The sequence below is a fragment of the Lycium barbarum genome, chromosome 3 (assembly GCF_019175385.1).
Source record: "Lycium barbarum isolate Lr01 chromosome 3, ASM1917538v2, whole genome shotgun sequence".
Classification (NCBI taxonomy): domain Eukaryota; kingdom Viridiplantae; phylum Streptophyta; class Magnoliopsida; order Solanales; family Solanaceae; genus Lycium; species Lycium barbarum.
In genome coordinates, this window is record NC_083339.1 from 14682395 (window position 1) to 14688243 (window position 5849).

The following is a 5849-nucleotide window of genomic DNA, read 5'->3' on the forward strand; positions in this document are numbered from 1 at the left end:
TTTTGCTACTATAGCTCGTCCTTCATTAATTTTAGTAAACACTATAACGTGTTCCTAGTCTAAGGTTTCTACCTACCACAATCTATGTCTCTTCAACAAGAAGTTACTCAACAATGCTAAAAAAAACTTGCAAGTGCAAACATCCAGAAAATGATCACTTTGATATATGAAGGTGGATAGTATTGGGATCGAAATAAGTAGGAGGTCATGTGAAAGCTAATATTTAAAACATTGAATGACGATAAATTAAGAACAAATAAATATACTAAAAAGACATAATATTATACACTACTGGAAATTAGGGCTATGGCAACGCCTTCCTCTGCAACGATTATAAAACCGTTGCTGTAACCGAGGTACTGCAACGGTTATACCCGTTGCACAAGGACAGAATGCTATAGTTACACTTTAGTATCTAAACCGTTGCAATTGTATCTAAACCGTCACCATACATTTAACTAATGGGACGGTTTTCTTTAACCGTTGCAATAGTTTTAATATGGCAACAGTTTTGTTTCTATTGCAACGGTTTTAAATTCCCTCCCAAATTTTCCTTATTTTCACTGTAGACCCGCAAAAACAGAGACCACATTATTTTTCCTTTTAGCCAAAAATCGTAAAATCTGTATTGAGGTCACTTTTGTTTTCCTTTAACCAAATTAAACACTGAACTCTCTCTCTCTCTCTCTACTAAATTCATCACCCACTTCACTCTATCTCTCTCTACTAATTTCTACTTCACTTTGCACCCTAATTATCATTGCTCTACTGAATCTCGTAGCCGTTGTACTCAATTCCAGGTTATCTTCTCTATTCTCTCATCTCTTTTTTTTTGGATTTATTTTGCATGTTCTTCCAATTCTAAAATAAAATCGTTGGGGGTATGGGTTTTGATTTTTTTTTTTTTGAATAAGTATGGGCTCTGATTTCTTGATATTCTTTTTTTTTTTTTTGTCTCAATCTTTTTACAATATCTAGTTGCTTATTTTGTTGTTGTAAGAATTTGGTGGAATTACTTCGATTTAGTAAATATCTAGCGGAAAGGTGTGAGTTTTACTGTTTTCGAAGTTAATGCTGTGTCTAATGTTGGATTGTTGTGATTTTGTTGTATAAAATGAGCTTGTGAGACACGATTTTTTCTCTCAAGAATCTAACAGAAATTAGGTTTTCTTTGCTCTTGGAATTTCCTTTCTTTTGCTTCTCATTTGTGTTTGTTTATTCTTGTTCTAAACTCGTTGTCCATGGTGAAAGCTCGAAGCATTCTCAACTCTCAAACGCCTCAATTCGTTGCTCGTCGAAAGGTAATTTCAATAATATTTTGTAGCTCTTACAATTCTGTTTGATATTGAATTTTATATTGGTTTCGTTGGTCAGGTGGTTTTATTTCTATATTGTGAGTTGAATGATTACTTTTAGTATCCCCCTCCCCATATTAAATTCTGTTATGTGCGTGTCGTGTAGTTTAGGCAGTAGATAAACTAAGTTATTAGCTTAATAGTTTATCTTCAAATTGTTTTCGTCTTTGTTTCAAAACAGTTCAAATTTAATGATATGTGTCGAGGTGTTAGCTTTCCTTTCCAGTTCATATAATTTAGCTTAAGTTTAATGCGGTTTGAGTTAGATAGTTATCCTTTTTTGTGTGAAAGCATGAGGTTGTCTCTAAGGGGTCAAAATTTATTTACTTGCTCTCGTTAATCTGAAATAGGACTAAGTATGGTCCACATTTCGCTGTCAATGTTCTGAATATAGTCATTATTTTGAAATAGTTGTTCTTGAAACAACTTTTTGAGTCGAAGGTTCGTTGATCGCATTTAAGTTCTTTTATATCAAGTATGGTTCCTCTGTTTGATGCAAAAAGTGTTCAAAAAATGCAAAGTCTCGCTGTTAAAAATTCTTTAAGCTAAGTTGAAAATAGGTTATTGATATGTAGTCGCTGGAGACTTAATGTTGCTCATACTGGAACAAGTATTAAGTACTTCAATGCTCATTGTATCTGCATCTTTAATTGGTTTCAAGTAGTGTTGCTACTGTTCTGTGCGTAGAAGATAAAATTGAAGGCCAGTTCATGATAGAGGATTGGTTCCTTTCACTTTGTCAAGATTTTTCAGTTTTTGGCAATTAGGTAATTCCAGGATATAGGAATACTTAGTTTTAAGTGAGAAAACTACAATACATCTTTTGTGCCATAAAATTTGTTATTAAATAGTTCATCTTTACAATACCTGGTTGTTTTTTTTTTTTTTTTTTTGAAACTGGTAACTTTAATACCTGCTTGCTTATTTTGCTGTTATAACATTTAAAGAACATAAGAAATGGGTGGAATTACTTCGATTTAGTAAATATCTCATGGAAAGGTGTGAGCTTTACTGTTTCCCGAAGTTAATGCTATGTTTAATGTTGGATTATTTTGATTTTCTTGTATAAAATGAGCTCTGGGTAACCATTTGAGACTCGATTTTTGCTGTCAAGAATCTATCAGAAATCAGGTTTTCTTTGCTCTTAGAATTTCTTTTTCTTTTGCTTCTCATTTGTGTTCGTTTATTCTTGTCATAAACTCGTTATCAACGGTGAAAGCTCGAAGCATTCTCAACTCTCAAACGCCTCAATTCGTTGCTCGTCAAAAGGTAATTTCTTTAACATTTTGCTGCTCTTCCAAATCTGTTCGACATCGATTTTTATACTGGTTTCGCTGGTTAACTGGTTTTATTACTATATGTGAAAGATTGTGAGTTGAATGCTTACTTTTAGTACCCCATCCCCATATTAAATTTCATTATGTGTTTTCGTGTGACTTAGGCAGTAGATAAACTAAGTTATTAGCATAATCATGTTTCAAAACAGTTCATGTTTAATGATGTGTGTCGAGGTGTTAGCTTCCCTTTCTAGTTCATACAATTTAGCTTAAGTTTAATCCAGTTTGAGTTAGATAGTTAACCTTTTTTTGTGTGAAAGCATGAGGTTGTCTCTAAGGAGTCCAAATTTATTTTCTAACTGCTGAAAACAGCAGCAATTTGCCCCAACTGATTTCTTGCAGTTGCTGCAAGTAACCTTTACAGCCTTTGTTTCTTTTTGCTCAAAATTGATGCATCCATATTTCAAGCCTCCTTTTGTTCTAGTGAGTCCATGTTGATCCTGCACTTTGTATCTCCATGCCAAAGTACCTGCAATATACTTCCAATCTGGTTGCTGTAAACAGCAAATTGTGCTGCACAAACTCAAGCTGCACTGATGACCTGCAATTGCACATCATTCAGTACCAGATTTGCAGCTATATTTTAGCTTCATTGGCCACCTATTGTTGTCCATGCTAAACCTGCAAAATAGAGCACATTGTTAGAGTAAAAAGACCACCATGCTTTCCCATTACTCCTTATTTCTCCATGTAACATTCTGGTGTTTAGCAAACACCTCCAGCCTTCTCTGCATATTCACCCCCCCCCCCCCCCCCCCCCCCCCCCGTTTTTTCATTATGATCCCCTCTTGATTCCCACCAGCAACAATAGGTGCTGCCTTTATGTTGCTTCTATCACCTGTTGTCCACTAAAGAAGCATCAACATCTGTGTACAGCAACCAACTGTAGTCCTGGCTGCTGTAAACCACAATGTGATGCCCAAGCAATACTGCACAATAAGCTGCACTAATTCCAATTTGTGAAGCCTCATCCTAAGTTAGCAACTTCATTTCCTTGAATGAATTGAGTGTATGATCTGCAGATTGACCAAGTCCACCTAATGTGACTTGCAACTCTAAACTGAGATGTTGCTTACCAACTGAGAAATCAGACCAGAACTCCCCCCTGAGAAATCAGACCAGAGAAATCAGACCAGAACTGCATCAGATTTCATCTGTGCTGGTTTCTTCATCTGACCAAATGCCCTCATCCACCTTTGCAAACTCATTTCCTGCAGAAGTTGCACCAAATTAGCTGCAAAGTGAGCTGCTGCTTACCACCTGCTACACATAGCAATGATGTTCCACCATACACCAGCAACCAATTCCTACTCCTCAACACATCATCTCCTGTGTAACTATAATCCAGGCTCTCCACCCAAAACAGTTGTAAATGAATGGTTCCACCAATTTGTATCTTCCCATCAAGCGTTTCCAACCAAAAAATCATATTTCCCATTTTGCCCCTGATCCTGAAAAAACCAGTCTTGATATTCCAAACCATCAGGTTCTCCATACAACATATTTTAAATGATTGTATACATCATTATCCATCATCCTAACAGATTTTTTGACCTAAAAAACCATATTTCCCATCATCCTACCAGTTGCTGCAGTCTTTCTTTGAAAAAACAGCAGGAGTCTTGCATGTGTGGCCTTGTCTTGTGTCCTTGTATGTTGTCTCTGCTATATCTTGCCTTGTCTTGTGTCCTTGAGACATTAATGTGAGTATTGTTTTAGCAGTTAGTTCTGGTTAATTAGGTGATCATGGGTAGATCATGCAGAATCACTTTAGTTCTTGCTATTCAGATTCCAGCTTTTAGTTTATTATAAGTACAAACTCAGCTAGATACCATCCTAGCTTGTGGTTCAACTTAGTTTCCTTCTTATTTTGTTAATGAAATACTGATTGTGATTTCCAGTTAACAACAACCTTATTTGCTGTACTATGATATGATGTACCTCTTCATATCCCATTAGACTAGGATCATGAGTATACAAGTTAGTCACTACTGACTCAAACCATGTCCCTGCCAGTACCATACCTGAATCACCAATATTTCTAATTTCCTTATTTTTCCATCTACTAGGAACTTCCTTTATACCAATAACCAACATCAAAATTTGACCCATTCCTTCATTATTAGAAAACAACATCCATCAGAATTCTCTCACAAACATGATGCAGGTGTCATCACATACTGTAGTCATCATCAACTCACTGCATTTCTGATGTGAAAAACTAGACCAGTTAGCATGATTATTTGCAAAATGTATTAATGAAGGTCTTCATATAATTTTTTAATTCCTCTAGTTGTTTGTGTAATTTTAAGCATATTGTACGACATGTCTCTCTTCCTCCGTTTCGGTTGATATTCATTTTTTCTATATTTAAATTGTAGTTTAAAATTGGTATCTGTTTATAATAAGTTTTATCTTTGTATTATGTGTGCGTGCATTTGAAGGGTAGTGACATTATTTATTCTCTTTTGTAGGTGTCGAAAATGAAGAAAGGGAAGGAGACGGTGAAGACGTTGATCTTACTTGAGAAGATCTTTTATGAAGCTTTCTACATGTTCTAAGAATCTTTTTGCTATCGAACATTTTGAAACTTATCCTAAATCTTGAAATGTAAAACTTAATTATGCATTTTGGGTTGAACATTTTGGTTTTACGGGTATATATGTTGGATTAGGAATGTTGGATATTTTGGATTATGAAAAATTGTGTTTTCTGATTTATGTAATTTGTAATGTATTTTATATATATATATCAATTTATAACCAGGGCTACTCTTTCATATAAACCATTGCAATAGGCTGTTCCAAATAATTGCACTAGATTTTTGTACATACAAAAGGACCGTTGCAATATCCTCAAAAGTCGTTGCTTAAAGGGCTATGGGGACGGTTGGAAACTGTTCCAAATACACACAAAAAACTCGTTGCATCAGAAAGAGGAACAACCGTTGCTGTAGATATGGCTATAGCAACGGGTTTTACCAACCGTTGCAGAAACCGTTGCCATAGATATATCGGCACGCGAGCAGATGGAACGCACGTTAAACCGTTGTTGTAGATATGGCTATAGCAAAGGTTTTATCGGCGTTGCCATAAGCCTATTTTCCAGTAGTGATAATATGATTTGGTCAAATGACCTACATATTGAAAAACTAATA

At 35.4% G+C, this 5849-nt stretch overlaps 1 long non-coding RNA gene across 1 annotated transcript; it reads left to right on the top strand.

Moving 5' to 3' along the window:
• The first annotated feature begins 625 nt into the window (after positions 1-625).
• LOC132633752 (uncharacterized) lies at positions 626-5412 on the top strand. The gene is made up of 4 exons (XR_009579784.1): positions 626-800; positions 1252-1301; positions 2575-2624; positions 5167-5412. It is a non-coding gene; the product is annotated as an uncharacterized LOC132633752 (long non-coding RNA).
• Positions 5413-5849: the final 437 nt, after the last annotated feature.